General features: G+C 49.3%; 1 protein-coding gene and 1 long non-coding RNA gene across 2 annotated transcripts in view; one reads left to right on the top strand and one right to left on the bottom strand.

The window, feature by feature from the left end:
- LOC139059839 (hydroxylysine kinase) overlaps positions 1–21,725 on the top strand; it is a 345,249-nt gene that overhangs the window by 185,879 nt on the left and 137,645 nt on the right. The window lies entirely within an intron of this gene.
- LOC139059838 (uncharacterized) lies at positions 17,278–19,396 on the bottom strand. The gene is made up of 2 exons (XR_011514380.1): positions 18,433–19,396; positions 17,278–18,348 (listed from the first exon to the last, which is right to left on the bottom strand). It is a non-coding gene; the product is annotated as an uncharacterized lncRNA (long non-coding RNA).

The following is a 21,725-nucleotide window of genomic DNA, read 5'->3' as shown; positions in this document are numbered from 1 at the left end:
TATCCGAGGCAGCATAAGCTTGTGCAAAACATATTATTATAATTTTTTTGCTAATGGGAACTTGTGGAAGATTTGGCACGACAATCTGTTGTAGGTTTCGCTTTTTGAAACGATAATGTAGAAGGTACGGATCGGCGCCTGCATCCAACGATCATTCCAGTATCGCGTATGAAATCTTTCGGTAGAAGGGAAGCAGTTATAGTATAGATGTGGCAGAATGCGTAGCTCCGGCAGGTAGAAAAAAAACAAGCGTCTTTTGAGTCCTGTACTTTGTTTTAGAAGCCGTGGTGGTCAGTCGGCTTGCTCAACTTGTAGCACATATGGGCAACGAACCAGCACTGGCGCCTGCATTTCCTGTGCTCCCTCACTTCACATATACGCTACGCAATGTTTTAATCTTCCGAAAATTCACTTGTCAATACTTCATCACTGCCATTTGTTTTTTCGTCCTAACTCTTTCAGTGTGCTATGTGGTAGCAGCAGATGCACGTTCTATAAACCGGGCTTTCAAGTTCCCGCATTGCCGACATATTTTTAGTTGAGCTACCTTTTTTCATTTCCATTGCTTAGGTACACTGAATTTACTTAGCGCGTGAGCGCCCTGTCTACATAAAAGTTTTGGCATTCTGGTGCAGGATGTGGGCCTTGGAAGGACCAGCTGATGAAAAAATCAATGCCTGTGCTGCACAGTAAGGCTTCTGGCAGACCTGAAAGCATCGATAGATATGGTGCCTGCCTGTTGGAATTGCACCAGCTCGCTTCCCTGAAAGAAGCTAGGTGCTGAAGAAGTACTTGACTAGCCTACCCGGTAATTAGTTTGTGCTTATTTTCATAAACTTTGTAAAAATATTCATGTTACGTGTCCCCACATTCACAAAATGGCGAAATGGACACCCTGTTATTTAGAACCACATACATGAAACAGCCATGTCAATGAAATCAAATTAATTTTTTATTCCCCTTCAGCTGTCATATAATTTTTGTTTTAAATCGCATGAATATGATTGTCGAGGTCATCAGTTGCCCGAGGTGCTTTGCAGCTGCGACAGGATCTTTTTGCTGCGCACAATTTGTGAAGCAACACTTTCGTAGTATTTGTAGACAGCACTTCAGTATTTTGTGGCATGCTGAAGCTACTTTAGCATGAGCAAGTGTAGATTAAAAATATGCTTTAGTTTTGATGGTTGATCTCAGCTTTTCTGAAATAACGGTAGTAATGCGCTATATACTGTATTTTTCAGCATTGTCATTGTGACAGTCTGCATCACCATTTGGCCTATTGTGGGATCCCACAAGACACGCTGCTACCCTGGGTGTTGTACCTCGGTCTATTGCTGAAGTTCTGCAAACCCATTGGAGCCAACTGTCATCCGCATCCAATGGAAGAAACTCATTGTTCGGGCCGTCATAGTTTATCTTAAGCTGAAGCTAGAAGGAGGGTAGAAACAGCATATATTCTACAAGAATTTACCACTGCATGCCATCGGGTGGCTACACCCGACAGACTACTGTCTTGAAGAGAGATGGTGTTTTATTCTAGAATATATTTGTCAGCAGTACTACTCCTTCTGTTTATATCCTTGGAAACAAACAAGCGAAGACACCAAAGACAACAGAGGGGAAATTACTTCTACTTACTAATTGAATTAAAGCAATGACAAATTTATGGCAATGAAAGTGGTTGAGAAAACCTGCCATAGGCGTGTGATGCTGTAACCAATGGAGCTACTGCGGCACCGTTTTCCCATCCACTTTCTTGGGTATTTATGTTTTACTACTAGAACTAACTACTACTACTACTACAACTACATCATTTCCCACCTGCGGCAAGTTGTTTTTTCATCCACTTTCATTGCCATTAATTTATCATTTCTTTAATTCAATTAGTAAGTACAAGTAATTTCCCTTATGTTGTCTTTGGTGACTTTGCTTTTTGGCTTCTCATGCTATGATTATTAAAAATCGCGCCCCTCGGTCAACCCCCTTTCTTCTCCTTCATTACTGCTTCTGTTTGTAGGATCAGAGTTCACGCTGTATTGCATACTATCAAAGTACAAAAAGGCGAGAATAATGTTAATTTATTGTTTTAGAAAAAATTTGTACTTGAATTGACCAGAAATATTAAGGGGTACATACTGACTTAATAAGTATGACTGAAGAAAGGCCATCTGGATGAAAAATACAATGACTGCAGCTACAACGTGTCTATAAAGGCAAATACATGCAGTCAAACTGCTTTTAGTGGTGACGTTTGAGCTGGTAGGATATCAGAAAAATGATAGATGTCTTAAGCAGAATATTTCGACGGCTATTATAGTGCAGCAGGACATTACCTCGACCTCTCCTCCACTTGCACACCTATGCAAGCGCAGCACACACAGCACAGTTGGAAAGGCAGTTGCTCTTGAAGAAGAAGACGACGAGTCTGCTGCTAGCCTGTCTGAGTAGCTGTGCCTACATTTATCGTTATTTTCGTTATTTTCTGCTAGTGTTACTGGTCAGAACGGTTCAAGACGTCGGTCGACTCGAAAAGGTACCTTCCGTATCGGAGACCGACGGGTGCTGCGCCACCCGCCGCCTCACAAGGTGCTAGAAGGAACCAAGCTGGCACCGACGAGCACCCCGCCATGACCTCCCAAGGGCTGACACCGGGTCAGAAACGCCAGCTGGTTTGTACAAGCCAGCCTGACAGCAAACGACAAGACACTGGTGAATCTGACGACGAGTCAACTATCATCGAGGGCGACAACGTGGCAAACCCTTCAGACCTGGACATGGACGAGGGTGGTTTCCGAATTGTGCGCCATCGTAAAGACAGGGCGGAGGGCATTCCAGTGTTAATCACTGCAACATCCGAAAGAGCTGATCTAAGGCAAGTAAACCCTATTGCCCTGTATTCTGAGCTTGAAACGATCCTCGGTGGAGCACCAGTGAAGAGCCACTTCACAGCACAGGGAGCATTGCTATTAGACGTAGAGACAGAAGGACAGGCCAGCGTCCTTCTAGAGACCAAGAATATCGGCGGCATAGACATATCTGCCCGTGTCCCGCACAGTTATATGAAAAACACGTGCATTGTTAGAGGAGTCCCTATATGGTACTCGGATGAAGAGCTGCTCACCTACCTGAGACCTCAGGGAGTATTCCATGCAAGAAGAATCACCCGTCGGGTCCAAACCTCGTCATCTGAATGGGAGTCAAGGCGCACTAACTCGGTGATTCTCACATTTGCTCCAAATTCTGAACGCCCGGAGAAGATCAACCTTGGTTTTACCAGACACGAGCTTATCGACTACGTGGAGACACCACCACGCTGTTTTAAGTGTCAGCGCTTCGGACATATCGCTAAGTACTGTCGTGGAGAACAGAGGTGCAAGCGCTGTGGGGGACCTCATGACTTTAAGACTTGTGCAACTAAAGACAACTTTGTGTGTGCAAATTGCGGCGGTGACCATCCTGCTAGCTACGGTCGATGTCCTGCGCGGACAGCTGCTCAGCGGAGAAATAAGTTGTTTGTTCTGGGTCCAAAGAGTGCACGCGCACCATCGACCACGAAGAAGACGTCCAGAGCGCCACAACTAACTGGTTTGGAAACAGAGTACGCATCTCATTTCCCGCGCCTCACACCGATAAACGAAGTTATTGAGCCAACGCAAACGGTCACAGCGGCTGAGAAACCTGTTCGAAAAGAGTCCGAAAAACGCACCTATGCGGCCGCAGTAAACCGACCTCAAGTACCACTTGGCAACAGTCAGCAGGAGAACTGCCAGCATGTGATACGCGCCTTGTTCACGGCACTACGTTCCCACGTCGCGAAGATGCCTGCTAGTTCAACGAAGGATATCTTGGAAGCAGTGCTGGCTCTTGAGTCAGTAATACTCTGCTCTACTTCCCCGTACCCTCAGTAACATAATGGCAGCTTCTCGCCCACTTGGTCCATTCCGTCGTCCAAAAGTGCCCTTAACAATGCAATGGAACTGCGCCGGCATTCTACAGCGTCTTTCTGAACTCAGCCTTTTCCTTCGAGACATACCTATACCAATTCTAGCCCTCTCGGAGGCCGGTCTCCCAAATGGAAGGACGATCCCAGGGTACATCAGACATGGAAATCAGAGTATACCATCATTTGCAAACGGAAGTGCGATGATATACATCAGGCGAGAAATACCTCACGTCACCTTACCAGTGCAAGACCTTTGTTCTACCTTCTTGGAAGTCGCCGCTGTGCAAGTGTGCCTAGGAAAACGAAAACTCAGTGTGGTGTCGGTGTATATAAGCCCTCGCAGGAAGGTCTCCATGGAGGCGTTCATAAAGGACCTTTGCATTCGTTGCCCCTCTCCTATAATAATATGTGGCGACTTTAACGCACATCATTCGCTTTGGGGAGATAAGACTGCAGATTACCGAGGCAAGGAACTTGTCGCAGCCACGGATGCTGCTGACTTATGTATCGCGAACGATGGCAAACCAACTTTCTTCAGACCACCAGATTCATGGAGTGCCATAGACCTCGTGATCCATTCTACAGACCTTGTCGTATCGTCAACAACGGCCCCAGACAGGATGGGCAGTGACCACTTTCCGATCTTCACCACCATCACCGGATTTCACACTGCTGGGCGGCAATTCTGTGCTGTGACCCGCTGGGACACATACAGAGAAGCGTTGGATGAATCCCCTGGTGAGCTGTTCGCAGATATGCTGCGGAGCAAAAGAGTGGCTACCTCAATGTTGAAACTGCCAGACCATTTCCCTACTCCTGATTTGAAACTAAAGAACCTCTGCGCAGCGCGTAGGAGAGCGGAACGAAAACTAATGAGAAAAACGGGAAATCCATCTGCGAAAACTGAATACAACAGGATAAACGCTGTCATCCGTCGTCACACAAAAAGATTAAGACGAGTTCAATGGGCTGCTTTCTGTGAGAGTTTATCGGCGTTTACTCCCATGACAAGAATATGGGGAGTAATGAATAGCCTATCTGGAAAGATTCGCCTATACAGGCCATTTGAAGCACTTGCTTTAAAGCAAGGAAAAGATTTGCAAACCCTTGCAGAAGATTTTGCAGACGTATACACATCTGGCAGATCAGCAGGAGTATCGAACCCTCTGTTGTCTGAAGCATCACATACCATGGATACGCCGTTCACCTTTCGTGAGTTGGATTTGGCGCTTAGCAAATTAAGAAGACGCTGTGCTGTGGGTCCCGATTCGATCAGCAATCGGATGCTGACAAATCTGCCATATGAACGAAAACGAGCCCTTCTGGACATATTTAATCACGTCTGGAGCACAGGAGAGATCCCAGAAGCGTGGAAGACAGCATGGGTGGTGCCAGTGCTCAAGTCCGGAAAGGATCCTGCAAACCTCACCTCCTATCGGCCAGTATCGCTCACATCATGCGTATCAAAGTTGATGGAAAGACTAATATCTACGAGGTTAACATGGTATCTTGAGCAAGGAAATAGACTGCCATCATGTATGACCGGATTTCGTCCACGGTTGAGTGCCCAGGACAGTGTCTTGGATCTACTAAGCCATATCGAGCACCATCGCGTAGACGGCCTTTCCACACTCGCCATATTTATGGACGTTGCCAAGGCATACGACTGTGTGCTTCACACAGGCATCATCAACGGACTCCGAGCCGTGGGCGTCTCTGGAAATGCTCCTCGATTCGACCATGAATTTCTCAGTGACCGATGTGTCCAAGTTAAGCTCGGAAGTGTAATGAGTGACAAACGACGAATTTCCCTCGGCGTCCCACAAGGAAGTGTCCTGTCTCCCTTGCTTTTTAACGTTGCCATGGCCAGCCTCCCAGATGCCCTGAAAGTAGGTCGGACGGCAGTTAAAATGTCCATCTACGCAGATGACATCTGCATTTGGATCTCGGGGTACCAACACAAACGTTTGGCCCGGATAGCCCAGGCCGCAATCTCCACTATCGATCGCCACTTATCGACGCTTGGCCTGTCTTTATCAGCAGAAAAATCTGCCTTCATGCTTTTCCCGGGAGTGAGACGCAAGTCAACACGTCTGACGCTGAATATCAGAGGGCATTCAATTCTTTGTGCAACTCATGTTCGATTCCTGGGCATCACCATCGATAACAAGCTACTTTGGCGTGGTGCGGTCGAAAGTGTTGTGGCTGCATCAGTGCAAAGAATCAACGCACTTCGTCGATTGGCAGGTGTACGTTGGGGAAATAATCCTATATCCATGCTTAAACTGAACGCTGCACTGATAACAAGCCGCATTCTCTACCAGCTCCCTCTGATATCACCGTCAGCGAGTCAATTCGAGCGCTTGGAGGCAGTGCACAGAAAGGGACTTCGCTTGGCGGTGGGAGTTCCAACGGCGGCTTCAAACAAGAAAGTCACTAATGAGGCAGAGTCTCTCCCACTCCGCCTCTTGGCATCTCAGGCCTTGCTGACGCAGCTATTAAGGCTGGGCGAGTCACGCGCAGGCACAGCGCTTCTCCGACGGTTAAGAGCAAGAACTCGCTCACATTTTCATGCGGCGCTGAACACCTTCCGATTTTTAGGATTGCAATGGCCTAAACAAAGCCGCCTTGACCCGCCATGGTCTTTTCCGGACGTTACCTGCAGCCTTAATGTACCCCACCTACCGACGAAACGCACCATTTCAACTGCCGAAGCCAAGTTTCTTGTGCTGAACCACTTGAGCACTGTGTTTCAAAGCCACCTACAAGTATACACAGACGGTTCGGTGTGCGCACAAACAGATAGCTGTGCAGCGGCATTCTGCATAACATCCCTTGATGTGTCATGGTCTGGCCGACTGGATCGCGTGGTTTCCTCTACAACAGTAGAAAGCGCCGCAATCACCGCGGCTTTGCGGAAACTACGGGCCTTCTCTGCACGTGATGTCGTGGTGCTGACGGATTCCAAGTCAGCATTACAGAGATTACATCGGGGCCTACCTCTAGAGAAATTTACAAGGCAGTCTCTGGCACTGATTGACGACCTAACGAGCAAAGGATTTAGCATAAGGTTTCAGTGGATTCCATCACACGTAGGAATTGATGGAAACGAGGAAGCTGACGCCCTTGCACGCCTAGCGCTTACATGTGTCCCAAAAGTGAAAGCTCCAAAACCTTTTCAAAACTCTAAGGGTGCAATCCGCCTTCACTTTAGAGAGATGCACAAGAATCCACACGAACCCTGTGTGACTCATGGATTTACACGCGAACAAGCGACGCTTTTATACCGCATCAGGACCGACTCCGCGTACACCCCAGCTTGGTTATTCAAGACTGGGCTTCGCGCTTCCCCACTCTGTGCTTTCTGTGGTGACATTGGCGACATCGAACATTTCATTTGGCTATGCCCGCAGTTTGACACAGAAAGAAAAGCGATGGTCGACAAGCCACAAAAAAGCGGTCACGCACAGGACCTTTGAGGACGTTGTTTTCCCCGGAGGGCCCGCGGCGTTCAGGAAGAGAGCGCAACGACTGCTGATAGCCTTCCTGCAAGACACGGGGCTCATCGACAGCTGGTGACACACCCCTGATCTCAACTCGAAGGAGGATCAGGCGGAACAATTGCCGGCTATGTATGCCAGGCTAACCCCGCCTGCTTCAACATCACCACCACCACCACCACCGCAGTTGCTCTTCGTGCGTGTGTTGGCAACCTTGTTCCTGCAAAAAGAAGGGTTTGGTAATAAACATACAACGATGTTAAAGAAGGTCCATGTAACTAGCTTACGTACTGTATTCGTTTTCTTTAGTTTACATTCCTAATAATACATTAGTTTAAGAAGTTTGTGTTCTAGAGCGCGATTTTTTTTACATTAAGTAGCTCATACTGTTTTTATTTATTTTTATTTACAAAGAAACATTCTTCAGCAGGTGTACCGCTTGCTGAGCAAGACCGACAACAGCGATCTAACCCTTACATAATGAACCCTTTAGAGAGCTGCGATGTTCGCAATAAAGGTGTGCGAGATATATCTGCTACCACTTGCTAGCACTGTCTGTATTAGGTGCTGTCACTACACTGCTACATATTTATTTATCGGAATAAAAAATTATGTGATGCACAAAACTCTACTCTGTTGTATTGTTATTCTGCCTCCGTTATTCGACCAAAACATTACATTAACCTGTGTATACCTGCAGGTAGAATTCTGAATGCCATTTCATGGTTGGTGACTTCCTCGTTGAGCTTGGATCTTCATAAGGATGACAAGCTAATTAAACTGAATGGTTTGAAGCAAGGATTACGTAATTATTGCTTATGACTTTAAATTGCACCAACTGCACACGGTCCGCGCGAAATTACAGTCCATTTCTTATTTTCCTTAGCGCAACTAGCCGCATCAAATTAAAGAAAATTCCAAAAAAAACTGAACGCACCTGCTCGTTTACAAAGGTGCTCGCTTTGCTGCGGTGTGCTTCGCCGTCCTCGGATTAGCGTAGGCAGTGACGATCTGCCCGAGTACAAACAGCGCCGACGGCCGGCGCTCGCGCAAGCCACACAAGCACACAGGCAATACACCCACTGGTGACAGGAATCTTCGTAGCTGTCTTCTTTTTGCAAGTTCGAAGTCCGCCGCAGTTATGTATCGCGCCGTGCTTGAACTGATACGGCTTTCTACGATGAGCCACAAGAAACACGTGAATACACTGACGCCGATAGTAGGACGCCTGCTTCACCTCCGACGTGGGTCGGCCCGGCATTCCACAGTCTTCAGGTTGGGCCCATGTAGGGGTAGTCTTTAACGCCTGCTTCACCACCACCACGAATCAGCCCGGCATTGCACTGTCTTCGGGATCGGCCCATGTATGGGGAGTGTTTAACGCCGGCTTCACCAGCGCCGCGGGTCTGCCCGACTTTGCATTGTCTTCGGTATCGGCGGACGTATGGGGAGTGCTTAACGCCTTCTTGACCTCCGCCGCGGTTCGGCCCGGCATTGCACTATTTTCGTATTCGGCCCACGGATGGGGAGTGCTTAACGCCTGCTTCACCTCCGCGGCGGGTCGCCCCGGCATTGCCCTATCATCAGGAACGGCCCATGTATGAGGAGTGCTTCACGCTCTTCATCTCCACCGCGGGTCACCGCAGCATTACACTGTCTTCGGTATCGGCCCACGTATGGGGAGTGCTTAACGCCTGCTTTACCAGCCCCGCGGGTCGGCCCGGCCTTGCACTGTCTTCGGTATCGTCCCACGTATGAGGAGTGCTTAACGCCAGCTTCACCTCCGCCGCGGGTCGGCCCTGTATTGCACTGTCTTCGGCAGCGGCCCACGTATGGGGAGTGCTTAACGCCTCTTTCATCATCGACGTAGGTAGGCCCAGGATTTCACTGTCTTCGGGATCGACCAACGTATGGGGAGTGCTTAACGCCTGCTTCACGTCCGCCGCGGGTGAGCCCATCATTTCACTGTCGGCGGGATTGAGCCACGTATGGGGGGTGCTTAACGCCTGCTTCACCTCTGCCTCGGGTGAGGCCGGCATTGCGCTACCTTCGGGATGGGCCCACGTATGGGGAGTGCTTAACGGCTGCTTCACCTCCGCCGCGGGTCGCCACGCCTGCTTCACACCGGCCGCGGGTGAGCCCATCATTTTACTGCCATCGCGATCAGCCCACGTATGAGGAATGCTTAACGCCTGCTTCACCAAAACCGCCTCTCGACCCGGTATTTCACTATTTTCGGGAACGGCCCACGTATGGGGTGTACTTAACGCCTCCTTCACCAGCCCCGCGGGTCGGCCCGACCTTGCACTGTCTTAGGGACCGGCCCACGTATGGGGAGTGTTTAACGCCAGCTTCACCTCCGTCGCGGTTCGGCCCGGCATTGCACTGTCTTCAGGATTGGCCTACGTATGGGGAGTGCTTAACGCCTGCTTCACCTCTGCCGTGGGTGAGCCCGGCACTTCACTGTCTTTGGGATCGGCGCACGTATGGGGAGTGCTAAACCCCTGCTTCTCGACCGCCGCGGGTCGGCTCAGCCCTGCACTGTCTTCGGGATCGGCCCACGTATGGGATGTGCTTAACGCCTGCTTCACCTCCGTCGCGGTTCGGCCCATCATTTCACAGTCGTCGCGATCGGCGCACGCATGGGGAATGCTTAACGCCTGCTTCACCTCCGCCCGGGTGAGCCCGGCATAGCACCACCTTCGGGATCGGCCCACGTATGGAGGGTGCATAACACATGCTTCACACGAAGCGCGGGTCGACCAAGCATTGTAATAATTTCGGTATCGGCTACGTATTGGGAGTGCTTAAGGCCTACTTAACCAGCCCCGCGGGTTGACCCCGCCTTTCACAGTCGTCGTCAACGGCGCACGAATGGGGAGTGCTCAAGGCCAGCTTCACCTCCGGCGCGGGTCGGGCCGGCATTGGACTATCTTAGGGATGGGCCCACTTATGGCGAGTGCTTAATGCCAGCTTCACCTCCGCCGCAGATGGGCCCGGCCTTGCACAGTCTTCCTGATCGGCCCACGTATGGGGAGTGTTTTACGTCTGCTTAACCAGCACCGCGCATCGGCCCGGCATTTATTTATTTATTTATTTATTTATTGTACCCTCAAGGCATACAAGCATTATAGAGGGGAGGGGGTCAATCATTCAACATAAGTTCAGTTATTTGCACATACACAATCAAAAATTTCAAAAAATGGGAATGAATGTAATTTCTAATAACAAAAATTCACACTGTCATGCACGGCTTTATACAATGATTACGGCAAGAACATACCATTGTAACCGATTGAGACACCAAAAGATGAAGTTTCCAACCAACATAGAGAAAAAAAAAAGTTAGAATGCGTTAAATTTCGCTGGAAAGAGCATCACGAAAATGGTCACAGTTGGTAATGTTAACTAATGAGGCGGGAAGATTGTTCCAGTCGAGGCTGGTTTTGGGCAGGAAAGAGTGCGAGTATGTTGCAGTGTTTTGGTGAGGAACGTGGACTTTATGGTTGTGATCAAGTCGAGATGAAACAAAATTAGGCGGTTTAATCAGACGCGTCCTAAGAACATGATTATGATGATAGATCTTATGAAACAATGCAAGTCGAGATAGTTTCCGTCTATTTGCAAGCGGGGGCAGATTAAGTGTTGATTTCATGTTAGTTGCGCTGGAAGTTCGATGATAGTCACTTAGGATGAAACGTGCTGAGCGATTCTGCATTGCCTCCAAGTTATTGGTAAGAGTTGCAAGGCCAGGGTCCCAGATTGACGATGCATATTCAAGGTTAGATCGGACATAAGTGATATACAACTGTCGCTTGAGTGATGAAGGTGCGAGAGAGAAGTTCCTTTTCAGGTACCCAAGCATGCGATTGGCCTTTGAAGTTACGTGCTCGATGTGGTACTTCCATGAAAGGTCATTAGTAATATGTACACCGAGGTATTTATAGGTAGTTACAGATTCTAACGCCGTGCTGTGAAGAAGGTAGTTTGGGCAAGGCATGTTATTACGCGCTACTCTCATTGATTTACATTTAAGAATGTTAAGCTTCATTTTCCACGTTTGACACCAAGCAGAAATATTATTTAGGTCACTTTGAAGGATTATTGTGTCAGTGTAATTAGAAATGTTGCGGTAGATAACACAATCATCAGCAAAAAGACAGACAGAAGAAGCTATGCTAGTAGGTAAATCATTAATATATATCAAAAATAGTAATGGGCCTAAGACTGAACCCTGTGGCACTCTTGCACCATCTTGCACCATCTTCGGGATCATCCCACGTATGGGAAGTGCTTAACGCCTGTTTCATCTTCACCGCGTGTAAGCCCGGTATTCCACTGCCTTTGGGATCACCCCACGTATGGGGATCGCTTAACGCCTGCTTCACCTCCACAGCGGGTCGACCCGGCATTGCACTACTTTCGGTTTCAGCCCAGGTATGGGGAGTGCTTAGCGCCAGCTTCATGAAAACCGCGGTTCGGCCCGGCATTGCAGTCTTCGGGTTCGGCACACATATGGGGAGTTCTTAACAACTGTTACACCGCCACCGCGGGTCGGCCGAGCATTGCAATATTTTTGGTATTCGGCCCACGGATGGGAAATGTTTTACGCCTGCTTCACCACCTCGGTGGGATGCCCCGGCATTGCACTACCTTCAGTATCGGCCCACGTATGGGGAGTGTTTAAGACCTGCTTCTGCTCCGCCGCCTGTGAGCCCGCATTTCTCTGTCTTCGGGATCGGCCCATGTATCATCATCATCATCATCATCATCATCATCATCATCATCATCATCATCATCATCAACCTGGTTACTCGCACTGCAGGGCAAAGGCCTCTCCCATACTCCTCCAACAACCCCGGTCATGTACTAATTGTGGCCATGCCGTCCCTGCAAACTTGCTAATCTTATCCGCCCACCTAACTTTCTGCCGCCCCCTTCTACGCTTCTCTTCCCTTGGGATCCAGTTCGTAATCCTTAATGACCATCGGTTATCTTCCCTCATTATATGTCCCGCCCATGCCCATTTCTTTTTCTTGATTTCAACTAAGATGTCATTAACTCGCGTTTGTTCCCTTACCCAATCTGCTCTTTTCTTATCACTTAACGTTACACCTATCATTCTTCTTTCCATAGCTCGTTGCGTCATCCTCAATTTGAGTAGAACTCTTTTCGTAAGCCTCCAGGTTTCTGCCCCGTAGGTGAGTACTTGTAAGACACAGCTATTATATACTTTTCTTTGGAGGGATAATGGCAACCTGCTTTTCATGATCTGAGAATGCCTGCCAAACGCACCCCAGTCCATTCTTATTCTTCTGATTATTTCCGTCTCATGATCCGCATCCGCCGTCACTACCTGCCCCAAGTAGGTGTATTCCCTTACGACTTCCAGTGCCTCGCTGCCTATTGTAAATTGCTGTTCTCTTCCGAGACTGTTAAACATTACTTTAGTTTTCTGCAGATTAATTTTTAGACCCACTATTCTGCTTTGCCTCTCCAGGTCAGTCAGAATGCATTGCAACTGGTCCCCTGAGTTATTAAGCAAGGGAATATCATCAGCGAATCGCAAGTTACTAGGGTATTCTCCATTAACTTTTATCCCCAACTCTTCCCAATCCAGGTCTCTGAATACCTCCTGTAAACACGCCGTGAATAGCATTGGAGAGATCGTATCTCCCTGCCTGACGGCTTTCTTTATTGGGATTTTGTTGCTTGCTTTATGGAGGACTACGGTGGCTGTGGAGCTGCTATAGATATCTTTCGGTATCTTTACGCAGGGCTCGTCTACACCCTGATTTCGTAATGCCTCCGTGACTGCTGAGGTTTCGACAGAATCAAACGCTTTCTCGTAATCAATGAAAGCTATATATAAGGGTTGGTTATATTCCGCACGTTTCTCTATCACCTGATTGATAGTGTGAATATGATCTATTGTTGAGTAGTCTTTACGGAATCCTGCCTGGTCCTTTGCTTGACAGAAGTCTAAGGTGTTCCTGATTCTATTTGCGATTACCTTAGCAAACAGTTTGTAGGCAACGGTCAGTAAGCTGATCGGTCTATAATTTTTCAAGTCTTTGGCGTCTCCTAATGAATTAGGATTACGTTAGCGTTCTTCCAAGATCCGGTACGCTCGAGGTCATGACGCATTGCGTATACAGGGTGGCCAGTTTCTCTAGAACAATCTGTCCACCATCCTTCAACAAATCTGCTGTTACCTGATCCTCCGCAGCTGCCTTCCCCCTTTGCATATCTCCCAAGGCTTTCTTTACTTCTTCCGGCGTTAGCTTTGGGATTTCGAATTCCTCTAGACTTTTTTCTCTTCCATTATCGTCGTGAGTGCCACTGGTACTGTATAATTCTTTATAGAACTCCTCATCCACTTGAACTATCTCATCCATATTAGTAATGATATTGCCGGCTTTGTCTCTTAACGCGTACATCTGATTTTTGCCAATTCCTAGTTTCTTCTTCACTGTTTCTAGGCTTCCTCCGATCCTGAGAGCTTGTACAATTGTTTCCATATTATACTTCCTTATGTCAGCTGCCTTACGCTTGTTAATTAACTTCGAATGTTCTGCCAGTTCTATTCTAGCTGTAGGGTTAGAGGCTTTCATACATTGGCGTTTCTTGATCAGATCTTTTGTCTCCTGCGATAGTTTGCTGGTATCCTGCCTAATGGAGTTACCACCGACTTCCATTGCACACTCCTTAATGATGTCCACAAGATTGTCGTTCATTGCTTCAACACCAGTGGCGTAGCAACAGGGAGGGTCGGGGGGCCGTGGGCCCCGGGTGCAAGGGGCCAGTGAGGGGGGGGTGTCATATACGCCTGAAGACACCCCTCTTTCCGCCTGCTACACCCGGGGAGGGGGGTGACAGAAGACCTATGGGCCCCGGGTGCCAGACGACCTTGCTACGCCACTGTTCAACACTAAGGTCCTCTTCCTGAGTTAAAGCCGAATACCTGTTCTGTAGCTTGATCTGGAATTCCTCTATTTTCCCTCTTACCGCTAACTCATTAATCGGCTTCTTATGTACCAGTATCTCCCGTTCACTCCTGAGGTCTAGGCTAATTCGAGTTCTTACCATCCTGTGGTCACTGCAGCGCACCTTGCCGAGCACGTCCACATCTTGTGTGATGTCAGGGTTAGCGCAGAGTATGAAGTCTATTTCATTTCTAGTCTCGCCATTCATGCTCCACCACGTCCAGTTTCGGCTATCCCGCTTGCGGAAGAAGGCATGCATTATCGTCATATTCGGCCCACGTATGAAGACGCTTAACGCGTGCATCAGCACCACCGCGGGTCTTCCCGGCATTGCACTATCTTAGGGATCAGCCCATGTATGGGGAGTGCTGAACGCCGGCTCCACCAGCGCCGCGGGTCTGCCCGACTTTGCACTGTCTATGGGAGCCGCGCACGTATGGCGAGTGGTTACCGCCTGCTTCACCTCCATCGTGGGTCGGCCCCAGCGTTGCACAGTATTCGGGATCGGCCCATGTAGGGGGAGGGCTTAACGCCTGCTTCACCTCCGGAGCGGGTCGCCCGGCATTGCACTGCCTAAAAGATCGGCTTACGTGTGCGGAGTGCTTAACACCTGCTTCACCAGCACCACCTGTTGGCCCGGCCATGCACTTCTTCGGGATCGGTACACGTATGGGGAGTGGTTAACGCCTGCTTAACCACCTCCGCGCCTCGGCCCGGCATTGCACAGTTATCGGGATCGGCCCATGTAGGGGGAGTGCTTAACGCCTGTTTCATCACCACCGCGGTTCGGCCCGGCACTTAGGAAGAAGAACACAACTGACAAGACCGGCGCCGGGGCATCCTACCTCCTCGGTAGGATGCCACGGCACTGCCCTATCATCGGGATCGGCGCACGTATTGGGAGTGCTTAACACCTGCTTCACTTCCACCGCGGGTGAGCCCATCATTTCACTGTCGTCGGCTTCGGCCCATGTATGGGGAGTGCTTAACGCCTGCTTCACCTCCGCCGCAGGTCGGCCCAGCATTGCACTCTCTTTGGGTTCGGCCCACGCATGGGGAGTGCTTCACGCTGGCTTCACCAGCGCCGCGGGTTGGCCCGGCCTTGCACGATCTTCGGGATCGGCCCACGTATGGGGATTGCTTAACGCCTGCTTCACCTCCACCACGGGTCGGCCGGACATTGCAGAGTCTTCGGGATGGGCCCATTTAGGGGGAGGGCTTAACGCCTGTTTCACCATCCACTCGGGTCAGCCCAGCATTTCACTGTCTTCGGGATCGGCCCACGTATTGGGAGTGCTTAACGCCTGCTTCACCTCCGCTGCGGGTCACCCGGCATTGCACTACCTTCGGGATCAGCCCACGTATGGGGACTGCTTCACGCCTGCTTCACCTTCGACGCGCGTGAGCCTGGCACTTAACTGTATTCCGGATGGGCCCACGTACAGGGACTGCTTCACGCCTGCTTCACCTCTGCCGCGGGTCGCCCCGGCATTGCCCAACTTCGGGATCGGCCCACGTATGGGGATTTTTTTTTGCTTTCCACGCTAATAACGACAAGAAAATCTCCTTGGCTGGTATAGGTATATAGGTATATGTCTTTTAGCTTTTAATTAGGTACTCCCTTACGGCGAGGTTTTGTGTATCACGCAACCATTACCATTTATGGTCATTTGCCCCTATACACCATGTGTGATTGTCATGAACGCCACGTTTACAATCGTTTTATCGCCTTTTGCCTGTGACCATGTGATTTTCGACAACGTGTGAGTTGCGTCGCGAGATTTGCGTATGTGTATTGTGTGTTTCCGTCTATAAAGCATCAGTTGTAAGTAAGTGTTCATCCGTTTCTCTTCTTGTGTTCTCTGTTTTGCGTTTCAGTACTTCAATCACATGCACCAGCTAGCCCAACAAAAAGTTCTGCCGGGATACTTATATAGCTTCGCTGTGAAAACAACCATAAAACAAAGTCCCAATGTTTGGCAGTGCTGGTAGAACGGCTTAAGCCCCATAACATGCAGTATTTCAGGTCGTGAGCAGCGGCGCTGTGATAGCGAAATGCCGTACGACGTGACTTCATTATCCCGTGCGCTAATTCATCGGATGGTCTTGAAGGGTTCGAAGTAGCGTCGCAGAAGTTTCTCACTAAGTCCTTGTCACTGTGTTAGGGTCGAAACGGAAAGAATGGTGCTTGCTAGCACTCCACATATTGTCGTCGAAGATTTTCGTGCTGGCTGTCGGTCCTTTGCTGATTTTTGGTGCGGAGACGGGTGAGTTTCGGAACTTTTTCGTCGTGCTGGAGATAGGCGGTGGTGACAAGAATTATCTTCGTTGTTGATGTGCGTCCGCATGGCATTGAAAATCGTCGTTGAGTTCCTTTCGTATACCAGCTTGAATGGCGTGATATGCGTCATTTCTTGCAGGGCCGTGTTTAAGCGAAGGTTACGTACGAATGGACGGCATCCCACGTCTTGGGTTCGACGTCGACGTAGATTGCCGACATGTCGGTGAGGGTCATATTTAACCTCTTCGTTAGACTATTCGTCTTTGGGTGGTAGGCTGTTGTCCTCTTGTGGTTTGTCCGGCTGTGTTGCAGAATTGCTCGCGTGAGCTCCGTTGAAAAAGCCGTTCCTTTTTCGGTAAGGAGCACTTCCAGGACACTATGTTGTAGCAGTATATTCTAAGTGATGAATTTTGCCACTTTCGCAGCACTACCTTTATTCAGGGCTTATGTTTCGGCATAGTGGTTAAGGTAGTCGGTATTCATCATGGTCCACTTATTTCTGGATGTTGATGTCGAAAATTGCCCAATAAGTGCATCCCGATTTTTTGAAAGTGTCGGCAAGGAGGCTCGATTGGCTGTATAAATCATAGTGGCCTTGTTGGGGTTCTCTTGCGTAGCTCACAGTCTCGGCATGTCCTGACGTAAAGGGCAGCTTCGGGGGTTAGGCGCGGCCAGTAATAATTCTCTTGCATCCTTGCGAGCGTACGGGAAAATCTGAGGTGCCTGGCTGTTTGATCATCATGCGGAGCATGCAGTAATTCTGGCTGCAATGTTACGGGCACTACGCCAAGGTAGTTTGCGCGGACTGAGGAGTTCTTACGAGGAGGCCTTTTTGCATGGAAAAGGAAGCGCTCCTCTTGTAGACTGTAGCTCCTCACGGAATAGGACGCAGTTGTAGCAGGCAGGCGCACGATAGCACGCAGGCGCAGCTTGTTCCAAACCAACCTTGCGTCCAACCTTGAGTATCAAGTGTGAGTGAAGGCACGTGAGCCTGTAGACGACGTTCATAGTTTCCTCGCCACTGCCAAGTGAAGCAGCTGCTGACAGGAATGCTCCTCTTGTAGACTGCGGCTTCTCACGTGGTAGGACGCAGTAGTGGCACGCAGGTGCACGACAGCACGCAGGCGCAACTTCTTCCACACCAACCTTGCGTCCAAGATGGGGTATCACCAGTGAATGAACGCATGTAAGCCTGTACTGAAGCAGATAACATCACGTTCACAGTTAAGTCGCCGCTGCCAAGTGTAGCAGTCACTGGCGGGAATGCTTCTCTTGCAGACTGTAGCTTGTCACGTGGTAGGACGCAGTGGTGGCACGCAGGCGCAGCTTGTTCCACGCCAACCTTGCGTCCATGATTCGTTATCACCGGTGAATGAACGCACGTGAGCCTGTACAAAAGCAGATAGCACGATGTTCACCGTTTTGTCGCCAGTACCAAGGGTAGCAGCCACTGACGCGAATGTTCCTCGTGTATACTGTGGCTTGTCACGTGGTAGGAAGCAGTGGTAGCACGCAGGCTCACGACAGCACGTATGCTCAGGACAGCTCGCAGGTGCACGACAGCATGCAGGCGCAGCTTGTTCCACGCCCGCCTTGTGTCCAACATTGGGGATCACTGGTGAATGAACGCACGTGAGCCTGTACAGAAGCGGATAACACGATGTTCACAGTTTCGTCGCCACTGCCAACTGAAGCAGCCACTGACGGGAATGCTAATCTTACAGACTGTAGCTTGTCACGTGGTGGGACGCAGTGGTAGCACGCAGGCGCAGCTTGTTCCACGCCAACCTTGCGTCCAAGTTTGGTTATCCTCGGTCAAAGAACGCAGGTGAGCCAATGCAGAACTATATACAACGATGTTCACAGTTTCGTCGCCACTGTCAAGTGAAGCAGCCGCCGGCGGGAATGCTCCTCTTGTAGACTGTAGCGTGTCATGTGGTGGGACGCAGTGGTAGCACGCAGGCGCAGCTTGTTCCACGCCAGCCTTGCGTCCAAGCTTGGTTATCGCCGGTAAACGAACGCAGGTGATCCTGTATAGAAACAGATACCACGACGTTCACAGTTTCGTCGCCACTGCCAAGTGAAGCAGCCACTGGTGGGAATGCTCCTCTCTTAGACTGTAGCTTGTCACGTGGTGGGACCCAGTAGTAGCACGCATGCGCAGCTTGTTACACGCCAACCTTACGTCCAAGCTTGGTTATCACCGGTGAATGAACGCACGTGAGCCTGTATAGAAATAGATACCACGACATTCACAGTTTCATCGCCACTGGCAAGTGAAGCAGCCACAGCGGGAATGCACCTCTTGTAGACTATAGCTTGTCATGTGGGTGGACGCAGTGGTAGCACGCAGCCGCAGCTTGTTTCACGCCAACCTTGCGTCCAAGCTTGGTTATCACGGGTGAATGAACGCACGTGAGCCTATACAGAATTAGATACCACGATGTTCGCAGTTTCGTCGCCACTGCCATGTGAAGCAGCCGCTCGTGGGAATGCTCCACTTGTAGACGTGGCAGGACGCAGTGGTAGCAACCAGGTGCAGCTTGTTCCACGCCAACCTTGCGTTCAAGCTTGGTTATCACCGGTGAATGAACGCACGTGAGCCTCATGAGAAGTAGATACCACGATGTTCGCAGTTTCGTCGCCACTGCCAAGTGAAGCAGACGCTAACGGCAATGCTTCTCTTCTAGACTGCAGCGTGTCACGTGGAGGGACGCAGATATAGCACGCAGGCGCAGCTTGTTCCACGCCAACCTTGCGTCCATGATTGGGTATAATGAACGCACGTGAGCCTGTGCAGAAGCAGACAACGTGTTGTTCACAGTTTCGTCGCCAACGCCAAGTGAAGCGTAACGTGGAAATGTGGAAAGTAATGTGGAAAGTTGGGCTAGTTGGTCAATAGGCATCATACCTGGCTGGTGAAATAGCGCACTGACACGGACACAGTTAAGACATACAAGAAAAGACGGCACTCGCTGCGCAGCGAGTGTCGTCTTTTCTTGTGTCTCTTCACTATGTCCGTGTCATTGCGATGCTTCAACAGCAATGTCCAAGGAGAAGCACACACGTCGTAGCTTATCCTCAGAGGTCCAGTTGTTGAAGGTCAAGATCCTTTCGAAGGTTTTGAGCCAGGTTTCCGCCTACTGCGACGTAGCTGCACGGAAGGTAGGGGGTTCTCTGGGTTGTTGAAACACGATGGGTGACGCTCGAGCCGCCATTGTGGTTGTTAAGCTGGCCACGGTCTTCCTGGTGGTATCCAGAAGTCCGTGCTCTGGGGACAGTCCTTGCAATCTGTGGCTAGCTCGTTGGGGATGGGCGATGTTGTTCTTGCCCTCGGGCTTGTGGCTTTGTTCATGGCTTTGCACCTCCACTAGATGTCACGTAGTAGTTACTGTGAGGAATACAGCGGTAAATCTGTGAATTACGAAACTTTTATTGGGCGAACTTGTCCCCTCAAAAACAGGCTACACTCAAAGAACGGCGACAGCGGCGAACACAATCGGCGATCATTGAAATCTGATGAGCGGTTAAAAATCGCGTCAGCTTTTATACGTGAGCCATGGAACATTCCAGAGTAATCGCCGGTGACAGCATTTTTTCTAGAAAGTTCTACACCATTCGCCTCGCGCATACATGCAATCAGATTACACAAGGCTCGGTGACTACAGACAGCGAATTGAAGCATTCTATAAACTTCTGATACATGCAGGCGCGTCAAGAGCTGTGTGATAGCATTTATTAGGCGGTGAAATGTCGTGAGCCAGTAAATAAGTTCACGTGTCAATATACAAGCATGTACCTTGATTCTTGTGCAGATTCCTGTAACTGTTAATACATTAGTGGGCCAATGATGAACTCATATTCACCATGTGCACGATGTTAAATGCTCATCTCTCCATGAATGTGTGCGGCGGCGACGCCGTCAGCAAGATGGACGGACGGATGTTATGAGTTTCCCCTTTGTAACGGGGTGGTGAGTTGCGCCAACAAACTTTATTTACTTTATTGCCTAATGTAATACCTACGTTAAAAAGAAAAAACAAGGGAAAGAAAAAAACAACAACGATGAATTCCCATAACAACAATTTGTGAACCCTGATGGGAACTTTGTTTTTGTACTCTTCCGTTGTTAGTCCTTTCCCTACTTTTCTTCTACAAATCTTCCAATAGCCTTTTACGAATAATAGCCTCCATTGCGGACTTGTTTACTTTCCCCTGCTATCGCTGAACTCAAGAGCTTCAAGGAGGCCAGTGATTCTTAAGTCGACCACTGGGCAGATATTTTCACATTCTAATAAATCATGCCCCATCGTTTCCCTAGCTTTACCGCAGCAAGCACTTGCTTCTTCTTCCTTCATATATCTCGCTTTATGGTGCGTGTTCTAAGCATTCTGATGTGGCTACGAAAAGTAGTGAGCTTCCCTTTGAGTTATCCTAAAGTGTTTCTTTAACCTTTGAGTTATAACAGCCTTGAGTAGCAGTAAAGGCTACTCAACAATAGACCATATTCACACTATCAATCAGGTGATAGGGAAATGTGCGGAATATAACCAACCCTTATATATAGCTTTCGTTGATTACGAGAAAGCATTTGATTCAGTCGAAACCTCACCAATCGCAGAGGCATTGCAGAATCAGGGTTAGACGAGCCCTGTGTGAAAATACTGAACGATTTCTGTAGCGGCTCCACAGCCACCACCACCACCACCACCACCACCACCACCACCACCACCATCATCATCATCATCATCATCATCATCCTAGTTACACCCACTGCAGGGCAAAGGCCTCTCCCACACTTCTCCAACAACCCCAGTCATGTACTAATTGGGGCCATGTTGTCCCTGCAAATGTCTTAATGTCATCCGCCCACCTAACTTTCTGGCGCCGCCTGCTACGCTTCCCTTCCCTTGGAATCTAGTCCGTAACCCTTAATGTCCATCGGTTATCTTCCCGCCTCATTACATGTCCGGCCCATGCCCATTTCTTTTTCTTGATTTCAACTAAGGTGTCAT

The sequence above is a fragment of the Dermacentor albipictus genome, chromosome 5 (assembly GCF_038994185.2).
Source record: "Dermacentor albipictus isolate Rhodes 1998 colony chromosome 5, USDA_Dalb.pri_finalv2, whole genome shotgun sequence".
Classification (NCBI taxonomy): domain Eukaryota; kingdom Metazoa; phylum Arthropoda; class Arachnida; order Ixodida; family Ixodidae; genus Dermacentor; species Dermacentor albipictus.
Note: the sequence above shows the minus strand (reverse complement) of the source record. Positions and strands in the feature narration are given on the sequence as shown.